Consider the following 22,632-nt stretch of genomic DNA (forward strand, 5'->3'; position numbering starts at 1 on the left):
TTATTCCTTTTGCCTTATTAAAACTCTAAACCTGTTGATTAGCAACTCCCCGTTTCCCCCTCCACCCTGTCCCTGGCAACCACTGTTCTGCTCTCTGCTTCTACGAGTTTATTTTGTTTTTTGTTAATCCTCACCCAAGGATATTTTTTCCGTTGATTTTAGACAGAGTCTATGGAGGGCAGAGACAGAAAGAAACATCGATGTCAGAGAGACACATCGATTGTGCCCCTACTGGGGCCGGGGATCGAGCTTGCAACTGAGGTACATGCCCTTGACTGGAATCGAACCCGGGACCCTTCAGTCCGAGGGCCGACGCTCTATCCACTGAGCCAAACTGACTAGGGCTATGAGTTTCTTTTAGATACCTCATATGAGTAGAGTCATATAGGATTTGTCTTTCTGTGATTGGCTTACTTCACTTAGCATAATGTCCTCAAGGCTCAACTGTGTTGCTGCATATTTTTAGGATTTTCTTCTTTTTAAAGGCTGAATAATATTTCATTGTATGTATATAGTATATTCTATATACCACATCTTCTTTATCCATTCATCCTTCCATCTACATCTAGGTTGTCTCCACGTCTTGACTATTGTGACAATTGTGCTGCAATTGAACATAGGAGTGCTACTGTCTCTTCGACATCCTGATTTCAGTTGCTGGATCGTTCGGTAATTCTATGTTCAATGTTTTGAAAAACCGCCACAGTTTTTGAGAGTGGCTGCACCATTTCGCATTCCTATCAACAGCACACAAGGGTTCCAGTCTCTTTGGCGTAAGGTGACTTTAAGTGTCAAATGAGAGAGTGCACAAAAACCTTAGTCCAAGAACCTGAAAAATGCTAAGAGTTTAGTAAAAGTTATTCTCACCGTGGGCGCCTCACCCACCACCTGCTCCACCAGGAGCAGGCCCTTCCCGCCTGCCTCACCCTGAAGGAGCAGCTCCACCTCTGATTGATGTCAGATCTGCAGGCCGCGCCTCCCGGCCCCGCATCACGAAATGCTGGTCACATTCACAGAATCCACAAGACTCGAGTGACTAGAAAGGAGCCTCATAGAATTCTGAACAGGAAGCAGCAGTGGCAGCTGATAATCTGTGACCTGAATATAGCCATCCATTATCTCACTGTGGTCTCTTGTTTCCCTGACAGAGGAAACGCCCACGACTTTCTTGAAGTTATTCTAAACACTCGGTTCCTTGTTTAGCTCTGGCAGGATAATGTTACCCCTGGGCACTCCTGTGCTTTGGGCCGTGGCCTCCCTGCCAGTCTGAGGTTCCCAGCTCAGCAGCCAACGTGTGGGGTAAATGTCCCCTCTACTGGGGGCGGCGGAAGGGGGGGGGGGGCAGTGACAGGAGCTTACCAGGAAAGAGGCCACCAGTATCTAGAGCCATTGGACGAGAGAAGAAAACAAAGCAAGAAACCTTAACGACAACACCCACTTTTTGTTCCTCTTCAAGAAACCAGCCAGGCAGAACTGACATGCTGGAGACAGTGTGTCACCAGTTTTTTCTCATCATCACTCATCTCTTTTCCACGCCATCTCCAGTTGCTTCTTTTTTGGTCCTATTCTTATCAGGGAAGCAAATCTGTCCTCCTGATGGATCCGCCCTCCAAGCGAGGGGCAGAGTCCTAGGCCCAGGTCTGAGGTTTGAACAGAAACGCCCTTTGACTCCTGGGCTCGTAAAAGTCAGGGCCCAGGAGGTCTCAGCCAAACTGCAAATTTGCATTTGGCGGCTTCTCTCCCTGGCCCCTCTCGGGCCAGCCTGCTCTCTTGTGATACCATATCACTTACCACTGCAGCTGGGGAATCATTCCTTCTGAAAGACTGAGGATCGCATGTGTTAACCTCTCTTGGAATACCTGTATTTTAAAAGAGAATTCTTGAGCTAATAATGCTAAATCGAAGGACTACATCTCTAACTGACGTCTGAGGAGCTGTTTGGCAGGGAGGAGGCCTCCCGGCTCTCTCTGGCCCCCTGGTGGCCATCACTTCCCGGTCAGTTCTGCGGAGGAAGATGACACAGCATGACTAGTTTTAAAAGACTGTGGTTTGTTTTTTTCTGCAGAGGAACAGAAAGGTGGAACTCCTGCAATTTGGTCAGAACAAAATGGGGAAGATGTCAACGCAGGTGGCCGCAAAGCCCAGGAAATGTGTTCAAAACCCGCTCTCACAGGCTCAGAGCTTGTGCCCAGGGTCACCCAGGGGCTCTGAGACGCAGTCAACGCAATACCAGATGTGCAGGGGCGAAACCAGCCTCTGAGGGCCCATCTCTGCCTCCACCTAGTCGAGTCCTGAGCAGTCTTGAACCTCTCCAGGCCTCATTCCGTTCAGCTGAACCATTCCAGGCAGAAGGAATGCACTTTGAGATGTTGACAGTGGTCCTCTCTGGGTATGGATTACAGGTGAATTTGGTTTTCTTCTTAGTGCCTGGATCAGTCAGGGTTAATCAGAGAAGCAGAACTGCTAGGAATGACAAGAGTAAGAGGTTTATTACAGAGATTTTGTTTTTTGTTAATCCTCACCTGAGGATATTTTTTTTCCATTGCTTTTCAGAGAAAGTGGAAGTGAGAGAAGGAAGGGGAGAGAGAGAGAAACACTGATGTGAGAGAGAGAGACATTGACCGGTTGCCTCCCGCCCCCACCCCCGCCCACTGGGGGCGGGGATCAAACCCGCACCCCGAGTACGTGCCCTCACTGGAGTTGAACTTGCAACTCTTCTGTGCGCAGTCCGACACTCTCTAAGCACCGAGAAAACCAGCCAGAGCTATTACAGGGATTTGACGTTACACAACTGTGGGAGCTGGTTAAATAGCTTGTGTGACCATTGCTTATGCAAGAATGACTTGGTGTCCTCGAGGGTGCCCTGGGGCCTCCATCAGTCTCCCACTCTCTCCAAAATCTCCAACTTCAAAGATGTGGGTTACCCACAGAAGGAGCTGGGCTCTTTGTCACGTAGGTAAACACACATTTGGTCCAGGAGTTAAAAGCTGAAGGATGAGACCTGAAGGTGGGAACTGAAGGAACTATGCCCAATTGATGTCTAATGCCAACAACATGAGCCAGCAGATCTGAGACAATGTGTGTGAGTTGCAACTGTACCTGACTCTGAACTGCCTTTCTGAGCATGAACATGACTGTTTTGCTTCTGCCCCCCAAGTCTTGTGCAAAGTTTCTTGTCGCCAACTCTAACCCAGAACCAGACAAGGAAAGACATAGTTCCAGTTTAGCTAAATTGACATAGTATAAATCTACCATGATTCCTTTCTGTATTTGCCAAACATTTTTCAATTAGCATAAATTACATTAATAACCATGAAAAGAACTTTAAAATGTTCCTAGAAGATCCAAATAGCTAATAAATATATGAAAAGATACTCAATTCATTAATCATCAGAAAAATGCAAATGAAAAGCACAATAGAACATTCCTACACACCCACCAGAATGACTAAGATGAAAAAGGCAGACAGCACTAAATGTTGGTGTGGACATGGAGCAACTGGAACTCGCATCTTTGCTAGTGGGAGTGTAATTGGTACAACCACTTTGGAAAACTGTTTGGCAATATCTACCAAGGTTGAACATATGTATACCCTGTGATAAGTGATTATATTTCTAGAAAAACATATGTTCACCAAAAGACATTTGCAAGAATGTTCATAGAAGCACTATTTTTTAAAAAATATATTTTGTTGACTTCTTACAGAGAGGAAGGGAGAGGGATAGAGAGCTAGAAACATCAGTGAGAGAGAAACATCCATCAGCTGCCTCCTGCACACTCCCCACTGGGGATGTGCCCGCAACCAAGGTACATGCCCTTGACCGGAATGGAACCTGGGACCCTTGAGTCTGCAGGCCGACGCTCTATCCACTGAGCCAAACCGGTTGGGGCGCACTATTGTTTTTTAGAAGCACTATTTGTAATAGCTAAAAACCAGAGACCATTCAAATGTCCACCAACAATAGAATGAACAAATAAATCACGGTGCATTCACACAATGGAGTATTATACAGCAATGGGGCAAATAATCCATAATTATATACAACAATAAGGATGCGTATCATCAATAAAATAGCAAATAGAAGAAGGTAGACTCAAAAGAGTACATACTTATTATTCCATTTATGTCGAGTTCAAAAATAGGAAAAATTATAATCTATGCTTTTAATCTATGAATAGGGATTACCCCTGAGAGATTAGGGGCTGGGAGGAATCAGGGGGCTTCTGGGGTGTTAGTGATGTTCTGCCTTTTTCTTTTCGGTGTTGGTTACACGGGGGTGTTTGCCTTTTGAAAATGTATGGAGCTGTATATGTATGATCTGTGCACTTTTCTGTATATGTTATACTTCTACAAAAAGTTAAAAGAAAAAATTAGTAATCCCTGGTTTAAGGAACTTATAATCACTCATTATATCACAAATTGAGGGGATCAGATGCAATAATGCACATTACAGGGCTTGGAGGAAAAAAACACAAGGATTATAGGGTGGGGCAGAAGTAGGTTTACAGAGTTTATTCTTGTATAATTATTTATTGTATTATTTTCCATACAAACAACTGTAAACCTACTTGACCCCATCTTGTATATAGACAGGAATATAGAGAGAGAATAGAGGGGGCTGGGTGCAGGGGATGAGGGTGGAGGGATTGAGCAAAAAAGAAAAAAAAAAAAGGAAAAAACTCACAGACAGGGACAACAATGTGGTGATTGCTGGGGGAAGGGTGGTGGGTGGGAGGAGCAGGTGGAGGGTATAGGGGGGAATAAATGGCGATGGAAGGAGACTTGATTTGGAGTGGTGAACACACAATCCAATGTACAGATGGCGTATACTAGAATTGTACACCTGAAACCTATATAATTTTATTAACCAATGTCTCCCCAATATATTCAATAAAAGATTTACCAGTTATCATATCTCCCCCCCTCTTTTTGTTTTAAGAGAATGCATGTGACTGTGTGTATGGCAGGGCAAGCGCTGGTTAGTGGGAGGTGAGAGGAAGGGCAGGTTTCCTGAGTCCCTGTTAGCCTCTGCCACGGTCTGCCTGGAGGTGACAAGCTTTGGCTCTGCTGGCCTGCTTCTCGCATGACCAAGCGGGGAAATGTTACTGTCCCCAGAGTCCGTCCCTTCATTGGCTGCGGGTGATTCTCCAGCCCCTGACAGTCTGGCTAAGCCAGATAGCAGGAGCTCCTCTGAGCTACAGAAATGCCATTGAGTCCAGCTCCTGCTCTGCTTCCCTGGCTCCCACAACACAGACATTCAGCCTTGCCCGTGACTGTCGCTGTCCCCAAAGCTCTCTCCTCATCAGCAGCCGCAAGAAAGACCAGGATGACAAATTCAGCAAGGGGTTACCTGGCAGGCACAGGACAGCAGGAGCCGCATTCATGTCGCTCTTCAGAGTGATGCCCCGCCTGCACTTCTAGGCTCATCGAGGCAGTTGGTTCTTTTTTTGACGCCAACACCTGCACTAGCACCAGCTGCAGAGGGGAAGAACCCACAGTTCTTAAACACCTGCACTGGACAGAGGCCCAGGATCACAGCAGAATCTGACCCCGATGATACCACTGGGGAGAGTTAATTGAGTGTCTACTGTGTGCTTGGTATGACGCTCCCAGCAAGACACCCGAGCCTCTTGGAGACTCAGGCAGGAGCAGAGGGCTCAGGACTCAGCCAAGGGCAGATTCCCCGAGCTAGACCTTTTCTGGGGCAAGAGAAACCTGAATAAATGATGCTGGATGACTCATTCTCGCTCTTCCTAGAAGCCCAGCCAACCCCAGATTTTATTCTACTAAAATCATGGTAAACCACGCACAGGTGTAAAGAGAAGTCTGGAAGAACAGCAACAGGGGTCATCTTTGAGTGGTGGATTGACGATGGTATTTCTCTCTTTCTTGTGCTTTTTAAAGGCAGCATATATTATACTTAACACGGGGTTTTTGAGATCAAACACTTAGGTTCAAACCTCAGCTTTGCCCCAAATGAACTACGTGAGTTTGGGCAGGTTACTTCACCTGTATGAACTTTAATCTCTGTATCTGTGACTTTAATCTTTATCTGCGGATGGAGTTAAACCTACTCCATGGGGATATTAGCAAGTTTGAATAAAAGGAGTCACATTACGTGTTTCAGCACAGTGTCTTATGGGAAGAAAATACTCCATCAATGGGAGCTGTTACTGTTACATTTCTATACTGTTTTATTTTCAAAGAACACAGATTTTAAATAAAGAAAAAAGATTTTTTTTAAAAAAGAAAAAATAAGGCCAGCCATGAGGGGAAAGAGAGTTTGAAAGAGGATATGTGGATCGTCAGGGGGATGTGGGCAGGAGGAGGGAGGGACTCAGCCATGGAGTGGCAGCCGAGGAGTGGACAGCGAGCCTTTTATTTCGGGGTGTGGGGGAATCTAGCTGAGGAGCCATTTCTTTAGGCCTTGGGATACTGACCCCAGCACCCCCAGCTAGGACACAAGAGCAGTTGTCCCAATTAGCTTTACCCTGGCAACGTCCCAAATTCTCAGAGCATCCTCGGGCACACTGACCACTGAAGGTTTCACTGTGACCTGGGTCCAGGGTGATTTGACCAGCTCAGCACAAGGCTGGAGTCCTTTCCTCTCCTGTTCTGACGCTGTGTCTGCGAGCACCACGCGGAGGCCTCTAACGGGAGGCCCTTGGTGATGTTTCCCTTTAGTCCCTGGTGCTGTGTCCCTTTTCCTTTCACTGACATTCACTGCCATGACATCATCGAGGTAACTCCAGAAAAGGGACACAGTCCTCAGGGGTGACGGCCTGTCCCCCCCTTTCCGGGGGTTGTTCTTTTTCCTTTAAGAGGATGCTGGCTCAGCTCCCCAAGCCTGGCGCTCAGCACACGCCTTGGGTTTTGCCTTTGGTCAGGGTGAGCCTGCCTCCTACCACCGCGGCCGGGGCACACATTCTCCCATATTTGGGAGTAAGCCGGAGGCTCAGCCGCATGTGGGTTTCTGTTTAAAATTCCAAAGCCAGCAGGGCGTTTATTATCCATTTCCTCAAATCCAACTTGCTGTAAAGCATGAGTCAGACTCGGATAAGCTCCTTCCCCGGGGAAGTTGTGTCAGTTGGGTAGTGGATGTAATTAAACAAGGATAATGTTCGCCGGCCTTAGCTTCAGATGAATGCAGAGGGAAACAAAATCTGCATCTTGAGTTTACAACGTTCCTGCCAAGATACAACTACTTCCCCAAGTCTCCCTGCTCAGAGAGAGCACTCCAACATTAATGTCACTCGTGGGGCACAGGGGACCCCTCGATCCACACTCTCCTTCCCCAGGAATGGGTAATGAAGATAGTAGGACTCATGAGGGGAAACGTGTAGGTTCTGTTTATGCAGAAGGTATTTGTGGGAGAGGGGTTACCTGTTAGCAAATATTAATGAGGGTTATTGTATCTGCTTTAGCCACCATCGCCCAGGCCAGGTGGCTGAGGGGAGAACAGGTAAGATTTGAGAAGCGCTGGGGTGGGTGCCTGGCTTATGGCGCTTTCACACCAGGCAGCCCTTTGGGAGGTGGCTCCAGGGAGCCAGGAAGCAACAGTAAGGCCCCAGCTCAGGAAGGGCTGACGGGGTAAAGGTCCCAGCAAGGAAGTTAGGAAATGAGGGGTGAGTAGAGGGGCATGGGAAACCCACAAATTCTATTGCACACTTTAGCCTAGACCCTTGGTCGGCAAACTGCGGCTCGAGAGCCACATGCGGCTCTTTGGCCCCTTGAGTGTGGCTCTTCCTAAGTCTTAGGAGTACCCTAATTAAGTTAATAACAATGTACCTACCTATATAGTTTAAGTTTAAAAAATTTGGCTCTCAAAAGAAATTTCAGTCGTTGTACTGTTGATATTTGGCTCTGTTGACTAATGAGTTTGCCGACCACTGGCCTAGACAAACCCTTTCCACAATCAGGGAAATCACAAAATAGGAAGTTAATTCTGGAAAGGCCATTCAGTCCATCCTCTCCTTAGAGATGAGCAAACTGAGGTCCACCCAGAGAGGTTTAGTGAATTGCCCAGTTCACCCAGCAATTTAACAGCAGAATTGAGACTACCAAGCCTCTGTTCAGGAATGTCCAGGAATGACAGGAGTTAACTCCACTGGCCCTTCCTGCAAACATCTATGCGGCTGTGCCTTTAAAAAAAAAAAAAGTGTTGATTGAGTTTAGAGAGAGGAAGGGAATGGGAGAGAGATATAGAAACACCAATGAGAGAAGCACCCACCCGCTGCCTCCTGCACGCCCCCTACTGTGGAAGGAGCCCACAACCTGTGCAAGTGTCCTGACCAGAATCTTGGTTCCTGGGTTGATGCTCAACAACTGAGCCACATCCGCCAGGCTCTGCCTTTTCCAATATGACCTCTGCTCAGGGTGTGAGAAGCAACGCTAAACCATACCTGAGAAAGTATATCCTCCCGTCACTCAGGCCCCTCCCAGCTTCAAGAGCACAAATGATTTCAAAATGTACATTTTCTTAACTCCAGGAAAGAGCGTGCTCAATTTTATATCACTGAGATTCAAAGCTTATTGCTAACTAGCACCGCTTCTGGGTTAAAGGAAAACAGATTTGCAAATGTTCTTTTAACTCTACGGTGAAGAACACCCCACGCCCCACCCCACCCCTACTGTAACCCGACAACCAAGGGGTCCAGGCTGCCTGTCACCACTTGAGCCAATTAAGCAGAGACAGGGTTAAGTCATACATGAGCCTTTATCTAATACTGGCAGCTTGAGAGAGCAGCAGGCCATCCACAGAAATCTGCTCTGCCCACCCCCTCCCCATAAGCCAGCTGCTTATATTGGGTAGAAGGGCAAAGCTTATGTGGGAAAGTAGGAATTACAGGAATGAGAAGTGGACAAGGTATAATGGTTACAGGCAATAAGGCTGGGGGTTGCAACGGGCAGGTGACTCCGGGACTAGATTCTTTCAGCCAGGAGTTTGTAAATCTTTCCATAATGACAGGCAGTTCTCGGAAAAGGAGGATGGACTGCATTCCGATGTTAGCTCCCAGGTCCCAGGGCATACAACTCCCAGGCAGGTGAGAATGTGCTTTCTCCAGTCAGAACAGAAGCATCACCGTTAACAGAGCAGGATTAATATTTCTTACAATTGTAGCTAGTCCCCAGTATTCTATTTCTGCCCCTGACAATATCACCTTCCCCTTGAGCAAAGTATTTGAAATATGTTTAATTTGGGGAGGGCATTTCTTTGTGTTTTTGTCAAGTGCTCCTTCTGATGTAGGTCAAAGCATTTTGTTTTTCTTAAATGTGAGATTGTATTCTTTCTGCCCAAATAGGATGGAAAGGACTTTTCCAAATAAGGAAGTTTTGCTGGAGTGTGTGTAGCCCAGGCAGCAGCTTTGCTGGAGTCCTAACTTAGTCAAACACAGTAGCTCTGCTAAGCCTGCAAGCATTTACAGACTCATTAGCCCTCTGCACAGCTAAACCACTGGGGGTCAGGGGGTGCTGCCAGTAAGTAGTTGTGGCAACCAGGGACACACAAAAAAATTTGTAGAGAAGGCAAAGTTTGGCTTTGGCACACCTCTCCTCTCCACATTCCCTCCTTCCCAGCCCCCAAGGATCGGCTCTCTCTCCAGAATAGAATGAGGATGCTCTGATTCTTTGGACTCAGAGAGATTTGAGTTAGAAATCTCAGCTCTCCACACAAAATCTGTGTGACCTTCATTAAGTTACTTAATGTTTTGAGACTTTTTCTTTTTTTTAACAAAAACAGATCCAGAGACAGAGAAGCATCGATCAGACTGTCAAACCTCAGAGGGAAGGTAGGGGAGGGTGGGGGTAAGGGGGAGAGATCAACCAAAGGACTTGTATGCATGCATATAAGCCTAACCAATGGACACAGACATGGGGGGCGGGGTGAGGGCATGAGTGGGGTTTGGGGGTTGGGGGGGTAATGGGGGGAGAAAGACACATGTAATACCTTAATCAATAAAAAAAGTTAAAACAACCATCACGGTTAACAGAGTGTTTATCTCATGGAATTATTAGGAGTAAATGATCTAATAAATATAACGTAGGTAGTATGTTCTAAATTCCCCTTTTTGGGTTCTAAAATTGCTCCTTTTCTATCCCTCTTTCATTATCCCCTCCATTATCAGAACAATTTAGTTAGAAACAACTGTCCTAACCAGGGGTTAAGAGGAAAGTGTGATATAAAAGTAATTTGTGCTAAGGTATGAGTGACTACAATAAAAATTTATTAGTTCCTATGAACTTCTTACTTATGTAACCAGGATGTTGTAAGCAGGAAGATTTCCTTGTGATAAAAGGGACATGTTTTCTTTGACATTGTCCCTTAATTTATACCACTATGCCTTATTCCACCCATCACCAGAGCCTACTCAGCCTCTTAGGGTGAGAAGAGGCAAGTGTTCCCTAAGAGTCTATAGAATTCTAGAAACTTCATAAATAAGACCATTCTTTTTCTTTCTAGACAGACGAATGCTAATCATATTATTTTTAAAAAATCCTCCCTGAGCATATGCTTTTTATTGATTTTAGAGAGAGAGGAAAGGAAAAAGAGAGAGAAATATCAATCAATTGCCTCGCATATGCGTCCCCACCAGGAATGGAATCTGAAATCTAGGTATGTGCCCCAATTAGGAATCGAACCTGAAAACTTTCGGTGTGCGGGACAATGCTCCAAACCAACTGAGCCACCCGGCCAGGGCTAATCGTGTTATTTTAAAACCTGTTGAAAACACATACTCTCTTAGATTGCTGAATTCAGTTCATAATATAGTGAGAATCTTTGACAGAAGTTTCTTACCTGAACGACCAAGTCCTGTCCTCAAGCCCATACCCAAAAAGAACAACACTTAACCCAAGATCAGGAAGATCTTAGGATAACCTTGATGTGAAATGGTGGCATCACTTTGGAAAACAGTCTGGCAGTTTCTCAGAAGGTTAAACATAGGGTTAACATGTAATCCAGTAATTTCACTCCTCGGTAGTACCTAAAAGAAATGAAAACATATGCTCACACAAAAATTTGCACACTAATGTTCATAACAGCATTATTTACATTAGCTAAGAAGTAGAAACAAGCCAAATGTCCATCAACTGATGAATGAATAAGCAAATGTGGTACAATGGAATTTTATTCAGCCAGAAAAGGGAATGAGGTACTGATACATGCTACAACATGGATGAACCTTCAGAACATCATACTACATAAAAGAAGTCTGACACAAAAGGCCATATTTATATGATGCTATTTATATGAAATTTCCAGAATAGATGAGTTTATGGAGACAGGAAATAGGACTGAGGAGAAGGGGGGTGCATTGTTAATGAGTATGAGGTGTCTACTTGGGGTGATAGAATGTGCTAACATTGATTGTGGTGATGGCCGCACAACTCTAAATATGCTGAAAACCATTGAATATACTGAACGCTTTAAATGGGTGAATTGTATAGTATATCAACAAAGCTGTTACACACACATACGTAAAAATAGCCTTGAGTACAGTAGTTGTTGCCTTGTAGGTACTTACAAGTTGGTTGGTTAAAAGGCCACAGGTCTCCTGAGGTCTGGGAAATGGCTCTGGTATCCCACTTGCAGATCCCAGTGAGGGGCCACTCGTTGAATCCCAATGGGTCCGAGGAGCCAGGGTGAGGACCTCACAAACCCCTCAGTACTCCTGTTCTGACCAGAAACATGAATAGAGCAGTAGAAAACAGGCCGGAAATGGCTTCTAGAGTACATTTTAACAATCATTTCTAGCATTGCTGCTGCTTTGTATTAAAAATCTAATTTCTCTGTAAGCCCTATAAATAGAATAAGCCTTCTTGGAGGGATATCATTATTTAAGATTGGAGCCACAAGAGAAACCACGTAATTACTAATTCTACAGGCAATGAATTAAAATGGAATGTTCAAATCAGCTGTAGGGAGATGAAACAGAATCTTTGGCAAGATGCTAGATTATTAAAAAAGTTATTTTGCACTAAAACAAAAAGCCCTAAGGGTCAAAAATTTTAGCTAGAATTGTTTTGCTTCAAAGATCCAAATGATCACCCTGCCCAGTTTGGCTCAGTGGATAGAGCGTCGGCCTGCGGACTGAAGTGTCCCGGGTTCGATTCCAGTCAAGGGCATGTACCTTGGTTGCAGGCACATCCCCAATCGGGGGTGTGCAGGAGGCAGCTGATCGATGTTTCTCTCTCATCAATATTTCTAACTCTCTATCTCTCTCCCATCCTCTGTAAAAATCAATAAAATATATTTTTTAAAAAAGATCCAAAATGATCAATGGAGTACTAAAGTAACTCTGTGTAGACTAAAAAAATCTAATATTGTTAGTATTTGTTTTAGGATCAATTTTTAATTTTTTTTTTATTGATTTCAGAGAGGAAGGGAGAGGGAGAGAAAAATAGAAACATCAATAATGAGAGAGAATTGAGCCCGCAACTCAGGCATGTGCCCTTGACCAGAATTGAACCCGGGACCCTTCAGTCTACAGGCAGTTGCTCTATCCACTGAGCCAAACCAGCTCGGGCAGGATCAATTTTGGTATAAGTGGCGCCACGGTTTCGTGAATTTTGTTGCCCAGGAAATTCTCTCCTGATTTATAAAATAGAAAAGAATAACTATAGCACAATTGAGACCTAAGTCAGGAGTCTCCATTTCCTCAGTTAATCTAAAACACAGACACCATGGAAGCAGGGTCAAATCTCTATTTTCCAACTTAAAGCATGAATTTATAATGTAAGAATACATTTAAAGTAGTAAACACACAAAATTAAGGTTGACTTCACACATTTTAAATTGTTTTTAAAATTTCAAAAACAATGTATGTTCATTATCCTATATAATAAAAGACTAATATGCAAATAGACCGAACAGCAGAATGACCGGTCACTATGACATGCACTGACCACCAGGGGCAGATGCTCAATGCAGGAGCTGCCCCCTGGTGGTCAGTGCACTCCCACAAGGGGAGCGCCGCTCAGCCAGAAGCCGGGCTCATGGCTGGCGAGCACAGCAGTGGTGGCAGCAGCACTAAGGACTTCTTGGCGGACATCCCCCAAGGGGTCCCAGACTGCGAGAGGGTGCAGGCCAGGCTAAGGGACCCTCCAGTGCACGAATGTCGTGCACTGGCCTCTAGTAAAAATATTAAAATGCAGCAGTATATCAATCATTAATAATAATTACTAACAATTAATACTTATCTACAATTTGCCCAGCAAGAGGTTTAATCCTCACAAAAATCTTATGAGGTAGGTAGAATTATATTTTCCTCCATTTTGCAGATAAGTAAACTGAAGCTCAGAGAGGTCAAATAACTTGCCTAAGGCCACACATCTTTTAAGTGGTATAATCAGGATTTTAAACTATGCAGTTACACTTCAATGTCAACGCTCTTAAATTCTTTTATACTTTTTCTTGTTGTTGTTAGTCCTTACCCTCACCGAGGACATTTTTTCCATTGATTTTTTTGGAGAAAGTGGAAGGGATGGGGAAAGACAGAGGGAATGAAACACCGATGTGAGAGAGACACATCAATTGGTTGCCTCCCGTACCACCCTGACAGGGGCTGGGTGTCGAGCTTGCAACTGAGGTACATGCCCTTGACCGGAATTGAACCTGAGACTCTTCAGCCCATAGGCTGACACTCTATCCACTGAGCCAAACCTGCTAGGACAAGTTCCTTTAATACTTTGAGTAAATTTCCCATCAACTTCTCTTATCTTCTTCACCCAAATTAACTATTGTTTTCTGTTCCATACATATTAGAAAGATGAAATTTAATAACTGGAAAATAACTGTTAGCTTTCTCATTAAAAAATTAATGGATCCAGGTATATCACAAAACAAACAAAATTGATTAAATATATAAGTATAACTAATTGATCATATAAATTAAGTATATAAAATCAATATATTATAAAATATTCATGGACTCAGATATAAACCCAAGAAATGAAAACACATGTCCATACAAAAATGTGTACATAAATATGTATAGCAGTAGTATTTGTAATAGTCAAAGATTGGATTAATTGAAGAGTCCATTGAGCTGCTGATTGATATAATTGATGAAAATGTGGTATACTCACGCAATGGAATATTATTCAGCAATAGAAAGGAATGAAGTGCTGACACACCATGGATAACCATAAAAACACTCATTGAAAGAAGCTAGTCACAAAGGACCTCATATTGTTTGATTCCATTTATAAAAGAGCTGTCCAGAATACATAAATCAATAGAGTCAAGAAGGTAGATTAGGGATGCCTGGGACTGGAGGTGGTGGTGGTAGAATGGGGAGTGACTGAAACAGGTAGTAGTTTCTTTTTGGGGTGATGAAAAAATTCTAAAATTGATTGGTAGTGATGGTTATACAACTCTTTAAACATATGAATAACCATTGAATTGTATACTTTAGATGTATGAATTTTGTAGTATTTAAATTATCCTATCTAATAAAAAGAAACATGGTAATTAGCGTACGTCCGCTACCCTTCCCATTGGCTAATCAGGGCGATATGCAAATTAACCGCCAGCCAAGATGGCGACCGGCAGCCAGGCAGCTTGAAGCTAACATGAGCCTTGCTTGCTTCAGTGATGGAGGACTCCAACGTTCCCCGCCTGCCGCTGCAGGCCTCTGAGCTCACAGTTTTAGAAACATTGTTACAAATATAGAAGCTAAACAAAACCCCAGAAACCTGCTTTCAGCCCGCCGGGATCTCAGAGCTGGAGTTGATACAGTGTTCCAATTATAGAACCCAAACAAACCAGATATCTGCTTTCAGCAGCAGAGGCCTCAGAGCTGGAGCCAGAGCTAAAGCTGGCCCAGAATAAAGAAAAAAAGGAGCAGTTGGGAGCTTCAGTCACCCGCCAGCCTGAAAACAGCCCTCAGCCCCTCACCCAGACTGGCCAGGCACCCCATTGGGGACCCCCACCCTGAAGGTTGTGTGACCAGCTGCAAACAGCCATCATCCCCTCACCCAGGCTGGCCAGGTACCCCAGTGGGGACCCCCACCCTGATCCAGGACACCCTTCAGGGCAAACCAGCCAGCCCCAACCCATGCACCAGGCCTCTATTCTATATAGTAAAAGGGTAATATGCCTCCCGGCACCAGGATCAGCGTGACAGGGGGCAGCGCCCAAACCCCCTGATCGCCCTGCAGCTCTGTGTGTGACAGGGGGCGGGGCCACAACCTCCCTATCTGCCCTGCTCTGTTCGTGACAGGGGAAGGCGCCCCAACCCCCTGATCAGCCCTGCTCTGTGCCTGATAGGGGGGAGCTCCCCAAACCCCTGATCGCCCTGTGGCTCTGTGTGTGACGGGGTGCGGTGGCCCAACCCCCGCCCCCCACAGGCCCTGCTCTGTGTGTGACGGGGTAGAGCCATAACCTCCCCATCGGCCCTGCCCTGAATGTGAGAGTGGCGGCGCCCCAACCCCCTGATCGGCTCTGCTCTGTGGGTGATAGATGGTGGCACCCCAACTCCCCTATTGGCCCTACTCTGTGCGTGACAGGGTACAGAGCCCCAACCCCCTGATTGGCCCTGCTCTGTGCATGACAGGGTACGGAGCCCCAACCCCCTGATTGGCCCTGCTCTGTGCGTGAGAGGGGGTGGCGCCGCAACCTCCCTATCGACCCTGCCTTGAGTGTGACAGGGGGCGGTGCCCCAACCCCCCAATCGGCCCTACCCTGAATGTGACTGAGGGTGGCATCGCAACCTCCTGATCGGCCCTGCTCTGTGCATGACAGAGGCCGGCACCCCAACTCCCCAATCGGCCCTGCTCTGAGCCCGACCAGGGGCTGCACCTAGGGATTGGGCCTGCCCTCTGCCACCCGGGAGCAGGCCTAAGCCAGCAGGTCCTTTTCTCCCGAGGGGTCCCAGACTGCAAGAGGGCACAGGCCGGGCTGAGGGACCCCCCCTTCCCCCGGGTGCACAAATTTTTGTGCACTGGGCCTCTAGTAATTCAATAAAGGTGCTGAAACTTCATGAGAGCGGAAGAACATTGTGATAAAAATCCATTTGTTACTTCAACCTAGAGAATTAATAAAAATATAATCAAGAACACCTTCATAAATTAAGATAGGCTGTTTGCTGCTCACATATGACAAGGCTATAATGAGAAGAGCAAGCAGATTTTTTAAAGCATCAAGAAACAACCAGCCACAAAGTTACCTATTGATCAGATAGAGAGAAGAGATAACTTATACAAGAATCTATAGCACAGCTTTAATCTATTTTGCTTTGGTTCATACTTGGCTTTTAAAGATAATTTAATGTGGTTTTAAAATATAACAAATGTCTGGCAGGGAGGCAAGTAAATGAACATTTCCCTCCTTTTTTGTTTTGTTTTGCTTCATTTTAACCAATGGAATACAGTGAAAGTGACATTGGGCAGGTTCTAGATCTAAGCGTTAAGAATACTGTAGTTAAGCTTTTGGGGAGTCAAAGTTATATACAGATTTTTGACTGTGTCGGGGGCTGGCACTCCAAGCCTTGTGTTATTCAAGGGTCAACGGTAATTGACAAGTTTTGCTTTTGTGTTTTTCGAGAAGAGTCCTGAACTGCCAGGTCAGAAGTCTGGCTGCCTGCTGGAGATCACGTCGGGAAATGACAGAGAGGCCATGTAGACTGAACGGAGAAAGGTGCCCTGCCATTCCAGCGGCTCACCGGAGCCCAGCCTTCCAGCCGTCCTCACAAAGGCCCCACACGTGTACGAGTACCGTCTTGGATGTTCCAGCCTCGTGGCGCCCCCAAAGGACTGCAGCCCCATCGGATGTCACATGGTCACATGGAGCACAACTGCCCAGCAGAGGCCAACCAATGCACAGAATCATGGCAAATACAATGAAGCCACTGAGTGTTGCAGTGGTGTATTATGTAGCCATAAATAACGGAAATGGATATTTTTGTTTTCTCTAAATCTCCTAATCCCACCGGGGTTTGTAGGCTTGTCTGTTCTTAGAGCTCTTCAGGGAAGAAACTGCTACAGTTCTGCATTTTAAAACCTTTTATTTGGATGTAATTTCAAATTTACAGAAAGAGTTGCAAAATAGTACGCAGAGCTTCCGTTTACCTTTCACCTTGATCCTACGCTTACCGTTTCTGAATAATTTGAGAATAAATTGTAGACATGATGCCCCATTACCCTTTAATATTTCAGTTTATATTTCTCCAGTGTAAGGTACAGTTCAACAATCAAAATTAGGAAATTAACATTGATCCAATAACATAGCTAATCTACAGTCGCAACTCAAAGCTCACCTGTTGTCTCAGTTATGTTCCTCACAGGTCTGGGAGTCGGTCTGGGATGACGCGTGGTGTTTAGTTGTCACTTCTTAGTCTTCTTCAGTCTGGAATAGTTCCTCCTGACCTTGATAGTTTTGAAGATCCCAAGCAAATGGCTTTGAGAACTATCCTCAATAATGGGTTTTTGCCTGATGTTTCTTTAGAATTTATGCATTTTGTCTGGAATATCACAGTAGCCATGCTGTACTAGCCTCCAGGCATCATCTGAGGAGGCACATGATATCAGTTTGATACATGGTGGTAACTTTGATCCCTTGGTTAAGATGGTATCTGCCAGGCTTTCCATTGTAAAGTAATTAATCATTATTTTGTGGCGAGAATATTTGAGATCATGTAAATATCTTGTTTCTCATCAAACTTTCACCAGTTTTAGCATCCACTAATGATTCTAACCTGAATAAATTATTACTCTGAGATTACCAAATAGGGTTTTCTAATATGATCATTCCTTCTAGATTTATTGGGTAGAATAAAATTTTTATTTCTCCCTAATTAATTAATTAATATCAATATGGACTTAGGATTTCTCTATTACTTACAGGGTTACAATCTGTTATTAACATTATTTATTTTGTTCCAGACTTGGCAAGCCCCTTCAAGCTGCTTACTGTGTCTTGTGGACAAGTCCCCATCAGTCTTTGAAAACTTCTTTACTTTCTCGTGTCATCAAATGTTATAAACTCATCTAGTATTTTCCCTGTTTCCAGTCTGGAGTCAGCCATTTCTTTAAGGAGCCATTGGTCTTTTTAGTGGAGAATAATATCTAGAAACAAGGACCTAAATCTACTCATTCCTATAGGACTACCATTGCTTCTAGACCCTCTCAGTAAACAGAGCTAGAACACACACACACACACACACACACACACACACACACACACACACGTGCACAAACTATGTCTGTCTGTCTAAGCAGACTATGAGAATGATATCTCCAACTCCTGTGCAATCCCCAGAGTCTAATATAGACTTCCTAGTTTCTATATTTGTAACTCCTTTATCTGACCGTGAGAAATCTGTACTTATTTATTTACTTAACCCCCTGACATGACTACCTCCACCCCTGCCTGTGTACCAGTAGAAAAGCTCGGCCCCAATGAAAAGGAAGAGAAAAGGGTTTTTGTGTTTGTTTGTTTTTTCAATGTATCAGAAACGTAAGCAATATATAGCAGACATTTATGTATATTCAACTATTTTGATCAAGCATTTTCTTAAGTAACAAAAAGGACAGGCAAGTTTGCTTAATACTCCATATGTTATCATTAACAAAGATTTTAGCAAACTGGATTTCAGGGGCATTTCTGAAAGCAGTGGAAAGGCTTGAGACGGAACGAGAAAGAGCTGGGTTTAATTTCTGTGTCTAAGACTTACGGTAGTGCAGGAACTTTGGGTAAATTTCCTAACTTCTTTGAAACGCAGTTTCCTCTTCTGTAAAATGGAGATGAATGAAAGACATTATTGATTTTAGTATCAAATGAGACAATGTATGTACATTACCATATCAGAGGTAATTATAAGAATCTTTAGAAAATGTAGTAAAATAAAAATAAAACCTCTTTTTATAAAGCAAAATGTGTAATGGTCACACAATGGAGAGAAGACAAGAGCTCTCTTGGGAAATATAGTAATACTAGAGGCCCGGGCACGAAATTCCTTCATTGGGGGCAGGGGTCCCTCACCCCGGCCTGCACCCTCTCACAACCCGGGACCGCTGGCTCCTAACCGCTTGCCTGCCTGCCTGCCTGATGGTCCCTAACCCCTCTGGCTGCCTGCCTGATTGCCCCTAACCCAGAACAAAAGCATGGATGGAGTGTTTGGGTGAACTAATATAAATTCAAAGTAGACATCATTACATAAAAGGGTACGGTCTTTTTTTTTTTTTTAGTTTTCCGGCCCGCAGCAGTAGTTTGCCCACGGCTGCTTAACCCCTCTGGCTGCCTGCCTGATCACCCCTAACCACTCGCCAGCCTGCCTGATTGCTCCTAACTGCCTCTGCCTTGGCCCCCGTTGCCACGGCTTCATCCAGAAGGATGTCCGGAAGGTCGTTTTACTGTCCAGTCTAATTAGCATATTATGCTTTTATTATGATAGATAATTATCCATGATACCCCAATACAATACTATGCTGTTCTCAAAATGAGTTTCCAAATAAAAATACTAAATGTGTACCTAATACTGGAGGGTGTGTTTGGGGTTGGTGAAAAAAGAGAAACAACACCCCTCTTCTTTGGGTAATTTAAAAAAAATTGATTTCAGAGAGAGGGAGGGAGAGAGATAGAAATATCAATGATGAGAGATGCCTCCAGCATGTCCTCTTCTGGGAATTGAGCCGAAACCCAGGCATGCAACCTGACTAGGAATCAACCATGACCTCCTGGGTCATAGGTCAACGCTCAACCACACTAGCCAGGCTTCTTTGGGTGATTTTAATGCCTTGATCTTCTTCCTAAGCTGGTGCAAATCAGTTAGTATAGTCTTTCTTCCCTCTTCTCAGACCAGGGATATAGATAAGAGAGGGAAACAGCAATCAGGGCTCTTCTGACTGCAGATGGATGAATCCTATTTAACTTAACTTATTGGTTTCTATATTTGGATGGTTGAGGGCAAGCTCTGGCTTTAAGCACAAGTGACTCAGGGGCTCAAACAACAGGCCAAATCTTTCCTGCCTTCCCTTGCTTTGGACCCGGCTTCGTTCAGTGGGTTGGCCTCATTTTTTTCCCTACTCTAGATAGGCCTCTGGGGGAAATGGCTCCAACAACTCCAATTTCACATCTTTCAAGTTTAGTAACTCTAATAGAGACTCTCTCTCTCTCTCTCTCTCTCTCTCTCTCTCTCTCTCTCTCTCTCTCAATTTCAGGGAAAGAATTTGATTGCCTCTGCTGGGGTTATGTGCCTACTCTTGAATGGTTGACTGTAATTAAAGAGGTGGGATACTATGATTGGTCGATCCTGGGTCATATTCATTCCACTTTGGTAATAGTGAGGGAAATAATTAGAGAAAGAAGTAACAATAATTAAGAGCCCTACAGGTCATATGAAGTAGGAGAGGAATTCTCTAAAGCAAATGGTGTGTATGTTAACAGAAGAATAGAATAAACATGTTGAGCATGCAATGCGGTAGCTCTCAGAAGGTAAAAGGCAGAGCTCAATATAGATTTTCCTACTTTGGTCTTTTCTGTGTTTCAATTTCTTGGGCTAATAACTACAACTTGCTTAAGCTGGTGATATTTTTTTTTTTCTTTAGCCCCAAACGACATGATAACATCCTCTTTATTATATTTTCCTTACAGTATTTGAAGTTACTGCTCTCTTTCCAGACCCCTTTGGGTTAATTTTAAAGCCCTAATCAAGTTTCTTTAACTTTTCTAAGTAGCAGATGGCTTTAACCAAAGTCTACATAGAAAAGAAATAAGAACAAAGGCAATGATTTAAGCTTCTCTTATTGATTTATTCTTCTTGACCTGGAGAACAGAAAAGAGATAGAAAGGAAGGGCAAAAAAGGTAGACAATGCATTTGCTCTCTCTTCTTTGGCCTGCTTAGTATTGATGAAGAAGAGGAGTGCTCCTTGGGTGGTCCAAGAGCTCTAAACATCTTTTGGCCCAAGGGCAGATAATGATAATACTCAGGTAGAGTATTATTGTTATTGTCTTTACTTTTTCATAATAGCCATGCTAACAGATGCAAAGTCGTATCTCTATTTTGAGGTGCCTTGTTTGGATCTGTTATGCAGTCAACAAAGAATAGCCGCAAAGAACAGAATCTTGGGCTACTACAGGCCTCAGATTCACCCAGGGTTGCAGGGGCAGGGGACCTACCCCCTCCAATCTATCCGTGAGATCCGGTCTTTGTGCTTTGGGCCCCTTCCTTAATGAACGGTTGGACCTTACATAATATGACAGATAATTGCTCTCTGGGTTTCATCTCAATTCTCTATGGCAACACTGTTAGTAGCTTAATTCAACCACCACTCCTAACTAACCCTTTCTCCTTCCTCCTTCCATTTCAGAGGTTGTAAAAGCAAGCCACTCACTTTATGGCCTCCCAACTCAGCTAAAAGACTTAAGTAGAAGTCTCCCGAGGAGCTCCTAGGCAAGTTTTCCCCTCACTGATAGATGAATAGAAACACTTTAAGAAGAAGTCTCGCCGAAACCGGTTTGGCTCAGTGGATAGAGCATCGGCCTGCGGACTGAAAGGTCCCAGGTTCGATTCCGGTCAAGGGCATGTACCTGGGTTGCGGGCACATCCCCAGTAGGGGATGTGCAGGAGGCAGCTGATCGATGTTTCTCTCTCATCGATGTTTCTAACTCTCTATCTCTCTCCCTTCCTCTCTGTAAAAAATCAATAAAATATATTTAAAAAAAAAAAAAAAAAAGAAGAAGTCTCCTTGAGGCAATAAACATTAGGATGAAAAGTCCAACTATCAAGTATGGTAGTTTGAAGATTGAAAAGAGCTGGAATCCTTGAAGACCAGTCAGCTGAATGAAAGTCACCCACTATTGATCTTCAACCTTCCTGTGAGCACAGTAAATGCCTATTTGTGTATTCTTCCCCACATATTTGCTATTTATCATTTCTCGGTTTCTGTGAAGGATTGGTTCCAGGACCCCATGGTTACCTAAATCCTCAAGTGTTCAAGTTCTTATATAAAATGATGCATATAAGCTACATAATCCTCCAGTATATTTTAAATAACCTCTAGATTACTTATAATGCCTAATATAATGTAAATGTTACTTATAACGCCTAATACAATATAAATGGTTGTTATACTGTATTGTTTAGAGAATAATGACAAGAAAACAAAATCTGCCCATGTTCAGTACCGACACAACCATTGTAGGCCTGACTACATAGTACATAGCACACATCAGCAACAATGTAACATTCCCCCCCAAAATATTTTTAATCCGTGATTGGTTGAATTGGCAAGACTCAGGAATATGGAGGGCCAACTGTACTCTTTATTCCTTTGTATAGATATAATTTTCATTTTGTCTGAATGACATTTTTTAAGATTCCTTGTATGCATGTCTACTAGTGAAAACTTTTTCAGCTTTCTATGTCTGAAAAAGTCTTCATTTTGCTTTCATTTTTGAAAGATGTTTTCATTAGGCATAGAATTTGAAGTTGACAGTTTTTCTTTCTTTCAGTATTTTAAAGAGATCACTCTATTAATTTCTGACTTTCATTATTTATAATGTGAAGTCTGATGTTATTCTTATTTTTGTTGCTCTCTATATAAAGTTTTGTTTTTCTCTGGCTGTTTTTTTTATTTTTCATTATTTTTAAATAAAAATTCTTTATTGTTGAAAGTATTACATATGCCCTTC

The 22,632-nt window shown here is 43.8% G+C and overlaps 1 long non-coding RNA gene across 1 annotated transcript; it reads right to left on the reverse strand.

Moving 5' to 3' along the window:
• Positions 1 to 270: 270 nt before the first annotated feature.
• On the reverse strand, positions 271 to 11,669 carry LOC118670163. Its single transcript, XR_004972242.1, has 4 exons — positions 11,524 to 11,669; positions 10,797 to 10,983; positions 5,352 to 5,476; positions 271 to 2,463 (listed from the first exon to the last, which is right to left on the reverse strand). It is a non-coding gene; the product is annotated as an uncharacterized LOC118670163 (long non-coding RNA).
• Positions 11,670 to 22,632: the final 10,963 nt, after the last annotated feature.

Source organism: Myotis myotis, unplaced genomic scaffold (assembly GCF_014108235.1).
Source record: "Myotis myotis isolate mMyoMyo1 unplaced genomic scaffold, mMyoMyo1.p scaffold_m19_p_15, whole genome shotgun sequence".
Lineage (NCBI taxonomy): Eukaryota > Metazoa > Chordata > Mammalia > Chiroptera > Vespertilionidae > Myotis > Myotis myotis.